Consider the following 10,846-nt stretch of genomic DNA (forward strand, 5'->3'; position numbering starts at 1 on the left):
ATATATATATATATATATATATTTACATACAAATACATATTTACAAATTTATATTTATCAAAAAATTATCAAATTTATAATAAATTTGTAACAATTTGTAAACCTCTTACATAATTGTCACCTAACATTCTAAATAATATACCGACATTTGTAATGAGACAATAACATGACATAGAGAGTGCATAATAAAAAATACATAATAAATAATATCTTAAAGTATCTTTAGTTTTGATGTACAAAGAAAGACACAAATGTATTAGAAGAGCTAGGGAGTCAAATGTTTCTCAAGTAAAAATCATCAGGTAACTCACCAGCAATACAGACATCATCATGAGATCAGTTTTAATCTCGTCCCACAGTCCAGGAATTAGGTGAAAACTTGTTTTTGGCTGCCAAGATCCATTTATATTGACTGTGAGCCGAATCAAGCAATGACGTGAACCACCGACGTGTTTCCCAAACAAATTCGCATGTGTTACAGGCTCCAGTGGATGGATTGCCTGCTTTATAGTTTCCATAATGGAACCAGAGAGTTGCCTCTCATATTCAGTCTGCTATATTGTCCCCAGGCAAAGTGAGTGTGACAATCGCACCCATTAACAAAGAAGCAGAAAGAGAAAATAGTAAACATTGTCATCTGTTTCACGCGTTCCCTCAATGTGTTGACAGACTGGGATAAATGAGAAAGGTCAGTCGTAGGCAAAAAAATGGTCAAAATTACTGCTTAAGGCTGATTTATACTTCTGCGTCAGACCTACGTCGTAGCTTACGCATAGACGCACACCCATACGCCGCAGCCTGACGTGCACCTCTCCAAAAATCTAACAGTGTGTCAATTCTACGCAGACCGCAAGCGCTGTGATTGGTCTGCAAGAACCCCTCCCTCCATATGTACTTGAGTTTTGTGTGTGTTTATGTGCACTTTAATATATTTTAATGTTACACCTTCTTCGAAAACAAAACTGGGAGAAGGGGCGTCGCTTACTTTCTGTTTGTGTCCGGTATTCTGTCACGGTGCGCCTACGGTGAGGAGCGAGGAACAAGGAATGAGGAGAAGGCTGGAGAATCAGGATACACAGTCTTTTTTGACATTGACACCACAGGAATCACACGTAGGACACGGGGATTGACGATCAATACCGGACGGGAAACGAGGGGCAGAAAACACTTTAAATACACGGAAACTAATGGGACACACCTGGGAACAATGGAACAGAACGGGGAACACCTGGAACAAATGATAACACAATCAGGACAGGAACAGGAAGACCAAATAAGGAAATAAACATAACATGGAGCACGTGGGGGAAGGAAACACACACACAGACACGGAACAGAGTCTGACACCTACATGTTACAAGTACCATAAATATTGCAATATGTTTTTTATTATTTTATGTTATTATTATTATTATTCAGTTTTCCATAAGGCACAAAGCCATGACTATTTATGGTGTTTTGTGGTGTAATTATATTGATCATAATATCAGATAGACAAAACAGATAAAACTGACATTTTAAGGGTGCCTTTCTTGTAGATAAAAAACAATCAAATCATAATTGAAATATCTACTAACGATGAAAATTTCAAGATTTTTGGTTTACATTCATCATAACTAACCATTTTAATTTTGTACTTGGTGTGGCTATTATATCCCACAAAGAAGGAGACCCACAAACTACATTGTCATCGCATTATATAAGAGATTATTCATGTTCTGGAATAAACCATCCACAGTAAACAGGCAGAGGCAATGCAAGCGCTGGTTTGCATATTCTACCTTAGAAAAACAAAGCGAGTGAACCACATGCAAACATAACTGCATCAAATCACACCTTTGATTTTAGATATTCAAATTCAAAACCATATTATTCATAAATGCACAACTTATATAATATATGAAAACAAAATGAGTATGTGGGTCAGACATTTGTTTGTTTGCTTGTTTAATTAAATATATAAAATATACATGCTTAAATACATTCATTTATGTAATGTAAGACATACATTGTTTTATGCATCAGAAATCAATAAAATGTCATCACCATCCCTGTAAAATAAAACAAACTTACTGATAATTTCATTATAAACATTCTTTTTTTCATACATTCCTAATTTATTCAACTGATTTTAAATATGTAAAGTCTTTTCTGACTTATATATTGTTATATATAGTTTATACATTTAATCATGATTAGAAATAAAAGTCTTCTTTAAAGTAAGCCTTAATAAGAGGTGATTCCTCTGTGGTTATGGTGGAGGAGGTTTTCGTGGGAGGAGATCTCCCACATGAGGGAATCCCAACAATGAATCAATTCTCTCCATGCTGGGAATACTGTTTGTCATGAGAGATCTACAGAATCTAATGTTTTGCATACACTGAAAACAAACAGCGTGTAGTTTTGACTGAGATGGAACGGCACATGCCTACATCACGTTTAGTGGATCAGTCTATCTATCTCTATCTATCCATCCATCCAAACATCCATCCATACATCCATATATATATATATATAGATACACACACACACACACGCACGCATGCACGCACGCGCACACACACATCTCAGTTTTCTTACCTTTCTTTCTGGATCATTTGCATCTATTTCTCTACCTCCTGCACACCCAACATTATTTTTATTAACACTATTATTTAAATTAATTATGTTCATCTTCCCATGCCAAAGCAGCTTACTTTTTTTTCTTACCTCAGTGCCAGTTTCCTGCTTATGAATTGCTATAGTCAGAACTATAGCAGAAGTGCTCCGCTACAATTTAGTATTTGGAGCACACAAAAAAACATCAATATGTTTTAATATTCACCAGTCATTCAATTAATATCTTGTGAAGTTAAAGATGTTTAATATCAAACAATTGCTTTTGGCTAAAATATGAGTCCTCTATCCATAATATTGCTTTCTCCAGTGAAAAAGTCAACTTATCAGGAGAGAAATATGCACAGATCAAGCAACGTTTACAAATCATTCACTTCACACGACATTCACACATTTACAAATCATTCACTTCACACTTGTGGATTATTGTGTTGTTTTTATCAGCTGTTTGGACTCTCATTCTCACGGCACCCATTCACTGCAGAGGATCCACTGGTGAGCAAGTGATGCTAATTTCTCCAAATCGGTTCTGATGAGAAACAAACTGATTTATATAATGGATGGCCTGAGGGAGAGAACATTTTCAGCAAATATTCCTTTTTGGGTGAACTATTCTTATAAGTACATCCAAGTGTATGAAAACCAGTCAGACAATATTTTAGTAATTCATGTCACAATAAGGCAATCAGAGAATGGAGAGTTGATTTAAATGTTTTCTCGTGGTCATTTCAGACTACTATAGACATGCACGTGCCTTTCTCCATGGTCCAAAGAAAAGGTGTGTGTCACTTAATGAGAAGAATGCTTGCATGCTGAAGGTGACCTTTCCATAATATAAACAAATCATAAATAAAACAAGTAACACAGTGCAGTTCTAGCACAGTGGCATTCACACGGAAACAACATTTTTAATATATTCAGGAGGAGGAGATGTGTAGGTTGAAGTGTGGGCTACAAAGACTGCATCTTGCATTTCAGTTTAACATGATTGTCATGTTAAGCAAACATTAGTGTAGCCTTTTAATCCTTTCTTAACTGGCGAGCAATTTCAGCTGCAGTGTTGAACCGATTCCCTATTGAGAGTCTCTGCATTATCCTGCCTTCTTATTCATTTCTCTTTCATTGATGACCAGCCTTTTTGGGGGACTTGAATGAATTAGTGTTATTGTAAAACTGCAACATTCTAGAAATCACAGATTTGGAATGACCAACTTCTCTTGTGGCTGAAAGGGTCATCCCTTCGGCCTCCATCTAGACAACCTCCTGTCACAGGGTTTCAGTCATCTTAGAGCGGCCTGCCATCTTGCGATTTCTATGAAAATTGAAGGAATGCTGCCAGTTAAATAGGCTTTGTCATATGTTAATCTTGAGTATATAGAGTAGCATTACATCCTTCATATCTCCAAAGAGTCTTTAGTTTTATAATATTTGTAAAAGATTAAAAAGCTTTACTATTCTCTCTGAAAACAGGCGAGCTCCTAGAGGCGTGCCGTGGGCGAAGAGAAGTGCCCATACAAGGATTTCCACCCCTCATGATGTTATAAAAGTTAATGATCGGAAAAATCCTTACAAAACTTGTACGAACCCAGAAGGAGTGTATTTGGCACAGAAATACTCCTTCATACGTCCAAGTCGTTTTTTGAAACTTTGGCCATGTTTAGCATGAGAATGCAAATCTTTAACAGTGTAAATAACTCAGAATGCATGGAATAGCATTAGACCCCCCCCCCCCCCCTAAAAAATTAATGACAAAAAATATTGAGTACACATTTAACAAGCAGAAACAAACATGTCAATACAATCTTAAACCTGTTTTATCTGTGTCATCAGTTTGTGAGATCACACGGTTGAGTTGACTATGAAGAATGGCGAGGGATTTTCAAGGAATGCATCTAACACATTAGTAGGTACATCATTCTCTCAAGCAATGGAGACGAAGAGCTGACTGCACCTCCATAGTGATATCCCGAGCCCTTAAGAAATTTAGCACCAGGTGCCAGATTAACACCAATAACTTTTGATCAGAGTTCTTTTTCAGAGTTCAGTTTCTTTTATGCTGTGCCTCAGAATACAATTAATTCATGAAATATGCTTAAAGAACTGCCCTTCTACTCCTTCAAATAGGACTTCAAAGCAGTGACCTTGAAATTTAGGAAATCATAGGTTGTTCTCTAATTTTGATCTCCATTGTACGTGGATTTTTTTCTGTCCTATAAAAATGAGTCTAACAAACTGTCTAATTTGAAAGCAACTTATTTTTGTAAATAGAGCCTAATATCTGTTGGACAGACCAAAGAACAGACAGAATTCTTTCAAATATAAATTTGAGAAATGTAACTTTTCAAGTATCATTATTTGCAAATGATTCAAGTCTTCATTTACATTTAGCAAAGACACTAAAGTGTTTGAATAAGTTGGAATGCGTTACATTGTTGTGTAATGAAAGTAAAAGTGTAAAATGGAAATGGAAATGAGCATTAAATATGACGTATAAAGTGAGGAAATTGTGTCTGGGCGTTACAGTGGAGATCCTCTTTGTGTCCAGGATTTCTCTTAACTGCATGAACCGTTGTGGTAAAGAAATCCCACACAACAGGAATCCTTGTGGAACGATTGCTTTCATACTAACAATATTGCCTGTCATGGTTTCAGCCGATACCTTGGAGGCACATGTATTGTTTTGCATATGTCATCTGTAAATAAAACAAAAAATGAATGCCCTTGTGTTCAGTGTTAGTAGCTATGTGGTTCGTTTCTACTCTGAAATGTAATAAATTTAATAGAAAAACATTGAATGCAAGTATTTAAAGCTCTCACCAATATTGGCATTTAATGTTACCAAAAGTATTGTTATTATGTTCAGATTAGGAAACACAAATCAACGATTGATTTATGTATATTGGTTTGAAAATTTCATATATTTATTCTATATTTCACAAGCACGCGTACTGCAACCAAAATACATATTTAGTGCATTTAATTAAATTTTGTCCTCATGAAACATTTATGTTCTTCAATCTGTATCATCAAAAAGATATTAATTAATAGTGTGTATTTTTGTTATATTTGTTATTTGAAAAACACATGAAGTAACATATTATAAAAGGTTCAGATACATTTAAAATATTAATTGCTTGTTTAATTGTCTTTGCACAACTCACTATAATGTATGTACTGCATATCACAACACAATAAAATCGCATAACAAATTACAATGCATTGCAAAAAAAAGTTAATTTTTATTCTGCTTTCATGAATGCACTTATAAGGCACAGCATTGGAGAAATAATATGCAAAAATGTCTTTATAGGGCACACTTGAGCTCATTTGCCCTAAAGCATCATGACTGTCAGCACAGCATTGTAGTTGCCCTTTGTTCTTCATTGGCCTTTGTGTGCGACTGTATCCCACTCACCAATAAAGGAGAAAAAAGGCCCATTCCCTCACCTGAATGGCTACAGGTCACTGTATCATTATGGAAAAACAGAACAGGCACAACGCTGTTTGTCTCATGCAAATTTGTCATGTAGGAAAGAGGTTGGTGGATTACGTCAGGTGAAATCCTCAGCATATCCTGATCAAGGTATAAAAGTCAGTCCTAAGCACAATATAGCAATATTCCTACTTTGCCTTACAGGACAGAAGCTGTACAACAGTGACAAGAGTGACACTGAACGAGTGAAGAATGAACATCTCTGCTCTGTTGGTGAGTAAAACTAATCTAGCACATTTCTGTGTAAAATACGACACAGCGACTGTTATATAGTTTGGTGTATTCTGTATGAGCGTCCACTAACTTGTGCTGTTTGAAACAGGTGGTTGTTTCTGCTGTCGTGTCCGTTTACGGATATCATGGTCTGCCCTGCTCTGACTGCAATCATCCATGTAGTGCGGATCGCTTGAAAAACTTCACAGATCAATTACGCAAGCACATGAACTTTTCAGACTGCAGACTGAACAACCACATTTCAAACACAGCCAATCCTAATTGGAAGTGCAAGTAAGTACTCCTTTATTCAGTTATTTGTATGCTAGTAATATTTCTTCCGTGTAATAATGTTCATTTAACAGCTTGATAAGGTTGTTTAGGCTACTATTATTTCATATTTTACATTTTATGTAATGTCATTTAAACATTTAATAAGGTAGTTTAGAAGTGCTTATGTGTGAAGCTGGTTCACGTTGATATAATTAATATGGCTTAAACTGCTGATTCTTATCAGAGTGCAAATCAAATTGTGAGGTTGAAACTGTATTAACAGAATTTGTTTGTCAGTAGTCATTCAATACCATTTTAAGTGCTTTTTTAGATTGAGACTCATTTGAGCTTTGATGGTGATAAAGTATATGTTGTGTGTCAATGCTCCACCACTTATCAGTCTTTCTTTTCCCAGGCCAATCCGTGCAATTTTTGACAAGACTCGTACGACAGTCCGTAACGCCACATGTGAAAAGTGCCCAGATCCAGGTTTCGAGGCAGTACCGATTGTGCAAAATATCAACATGTTATTCAAAAAGAGTTGCATGGGCACTAATGATACTATATTATATGTAAAACCTGTCACAATTTCATTAGGCTGTACGTGTGCAAAGAAAGACTGAACAATATGCAAATTATGCCTGCATGCACTTTTGATAAGCTCATTAATATGACCATCTCTGAACTGCAAATGTTCACATCATGTATACTTTTATTTTTCATTTGTGAAAACCAAATGTGATGACTATGTCTAAAAAGGTAAAATCAGTGTCAGTGCTTTGGATTATGTTTTATGTTTTTGACAAATGTTTTTCCAATGCATTCTCAAAACCATGTAATGAATCAGTTGTATGCATATTACACGTTATATATATATCATAAAAATGATGCATTAATTTGTGCTAAATTCTTCTTCTTATAGAAGTGAATAAAGCTTGTTCAAATAAAAAAAATCCTTTCATTTTTGTATTATATACAAAAAAAGTACATGAATTTGACATGAGCTCATTCAGATGCCACACTATGTCACGTTTACACATACATAGTTATATACATATAGCCTACAGTTATAATTCATCTCAGTGTATAAATGTATATTTTTTAATTCAGAAACAGAGTTGTGTTTCATGTATTTGTTTCATATTTAATAACTAGGCAATACAGTCTTGGTCAGAATTATTGACACCCTTGGTAAATGTGAGCAGAGAAGGCTGTGAAAATAATTCCACAGGCTTATTTTTAATCCTTTCATTAAAAAAACTCACAAAAATCTAACCTTTCATTAAAGTAAAACAATTAGAAGAGGGAAAATTCACAATGATTTTCTCCAATACACATTGACCACAGTTATTAGAACCCTTAGACATCCTTATGAATAAAATATCTCTGAAGTATATTCCCATTCATATTTACATTTTTAGAACACCAGGTTCACTAATAACATTAAATTGTCCAGCCCTGACTTCATGGCCACGTTCACACAGCAGCAAAATACGGTTGTCAGTCCTGTTTTTGAGTCCTTAATGTTACGTTCACACACAGTTCGGTTATTTACGGGCGTGACAACTGCATTCTGTAACCGAACTCACACCTGTACATTTTTAGGACTCACAACCGCATTCTCGGAACACACGCGCTGTGTGAACGGAACCGGATTGGACAACTAGTTGTCTGTCACGTCATACAGTGCGAGAGAGTCGCTCTGCCGCACAAACGGGCGTCTACCGTGTGTTACGTGCTTTCACGTGTGTTTTCGGTAACTTACAGTGACGGAGAAATGAGCTGCGTGTCATCTGAACGTTTTAGATCCCGTCAGTTTTCCACCGGAGCCGCTCCCGTCAGTTTTGTGTTCTGCGCGCGATTCAAATGCTCCGCTCTCCACCCAAATATAAAAGCTGCTGTCAGTTAATAAAGATTTGACGAAAGAACTCGCGGCTCGATTGGACTCTTGTCGTGTCAGAAAGTGATAAGACTTTCAGTTTTATGCACGTCGCCATCTTTGATTTTCCTTTGGTCACTGTCGCTATGGTTACTAGTAAGGAAAACGGGCTTGACTCCCGAACGTTGCAACTGCAAGCTGCTGTGTGAACGGGACATTTCGAGACTCACACCTGTAAAGAAAATGCGGTTGTCAATCCCAAAAACTGACAGTGTGAACGTGGCCCATGTGTTTCACAGGAGTATAGATATGAGGTAAGACAAAGGCCAAATTCCCTTAATCGTCCATCACACCGAGTAAAACCAAAGAATATAGTTCTGATGTGCAGCAAAAGATTGTTGAGCATAATAAAATAGAACGTGACTGTAAGAAAAGTGCTAAAGCATTGAAAATTCCCATTTCCACAACCAGGGAAATAAATAAGATGTTCCAGTTAACTGGAGATGTTCCGAATCTGCTTGGAAGTGGATGAGGAGAGTTTGAGTGGCCAAAGTCTCTCCAAGGATCACAGTTGACAAACTGCAGAAATGATTTGAGCCTCAAAAAATATCGAACAGCACCTACATTACAGCAAGTTCAAGAGGAAATCCTCTGCTCTCATTCAAAAACAAACTTCAGCATATTCAGCTGCCAAACACTACTGGTACTTCACACAGGACTGAGACCTGTGGTCAGTTGAAATTAACAAATGACCTTTTTGACACACAAAATAAACAATATAGCTTAGATTAATTTTTTTACAGCCTTTTTTGCTCATATTTAACAAGGGTGCCAATAATTCTGACCAGGACTGTATATTTGCATATGTTTTCCTTTTTGATCTTTCATTCTGCTTTTCACCTTTCAAATGTAACCTTTAGATAGTATCAACAAAACAGAAAGCACAATATGCTTATTGCTTTTAGAAAACATGTGTAGGTTAAAGTGTGGGTTTATCTTTCAATCACATTATTCAAACACCACTTATTTCCCTTTATTATTGTAGTATTTGACAAACAAATAATGTTATTTCCAAGTGTGTTTATGGTTGTGTTCATTTAACAAAGGCACTGAGTTTGTTCAGTGCTCTACGATATGACACACTGATGGAGTAATACAAGTAATAGTGAAAAAAAAAAAATTATGTTCAGGCTCAATACCTTTGTGAAGAATAAGCACACTTTAGCATACTTTTTTTTTTAACAAGAGTATTTATTACAGAAATTATGTACTTAAAAATATACTTAAATATGAACTGTTTTGGACACGTAATTGCATTTATTTGCAATGAAAGAAAACGTATTGTAGATTAAATTCATATTACGTGCAATTAACTGAACTCTAGAGTGTTTTTGACCCACTTTTTATATGTAATTTCATAATTACTTATATTGTCTTTAAAATATGGTATAATACTTCGGAATGTATACTGATAAGCATTTATGGTAAATTAATATACCTATTTACAACTGTATTTTTTTTACATTACTTTAAATGTAAAATCAAATAACACATCAAAATAAGTCTACTTAGCACAACAACAGATTAATAAAACAAGGATTTCAAATGTACTATTAATCTGACATTATTACAGAGTGCACTTTTTAAGTGTAATTAAGTGTGTTAAGAAACATGAAAGTGTACTCTATTAAGTACACTTAAGAGGCCTTATATTTCTATTATATTTTTGTAAAGTACAGTTTTTTAAGATTTTAAATATACTACAAGTGCACATTCAATACAATTAAGCACATTTCTTTTCCACAAGGAGAAACATGACTCCTAATATGAGGGATTCCTCTGCATCCAGGATTTCTCTGACAGTATTAATCACTGTGGTAAGGATATCCCACACAAAAGGAATCCCCACTATGGAACTATTGTTTCCAGGAATAATAACTGTCATGGTATCATTATCTCAGACAAACAGTTTCTATTGTTTTGCATATGCAAACTTAAAATGTTTATTTAGACCATAGACAAATAAACAAAAAAATATTGCTGGGATAAAAAAACTGAATAAAACATATACCATATTACTCTTAAGTAACTTGATTCAGAGTCATACAGTTCATTGTAGAGTAGAACAGAAATGTCAACTCTTTAAATCCAGCCAGTGATCCCCTTTTAATATAAAATATTGATAGCATCCTTAATATAGATTTAAGAACATTATGACTTTCCACATTGTGTAATTAATGCAAAATTTATTAATGCATTTCTGAGTGTACGTTTGTGTTTGCTTTCTGAGTGTGTCTATCCCGTTCACAACACAGGGAGAAATAAGGCCCATTCCCTCACCTGAATAGCCACAGGTCACTGTATCATTATGG

Source organism: Sinocyclocheilus rhinocerous, unplaced genomic scaffold (genome assembly GCF_001515625.1).
Source record: "Sinocyclocheilus rhinocerous isolate Xijiao unplaced genomic scaffold, SAMN03320098_v1.1 scaffold666, whole genome shotgun sequence".
In the NCBI taxonomy this organism is placed as follows: domain Eukaryota; kingdom Metazoa; phylum Chordata; class Actinopteri; order Cypriniformes; family Cyprinidae; genus Sinocyclocheilus; species Sinocyclocheilus rhinocerous.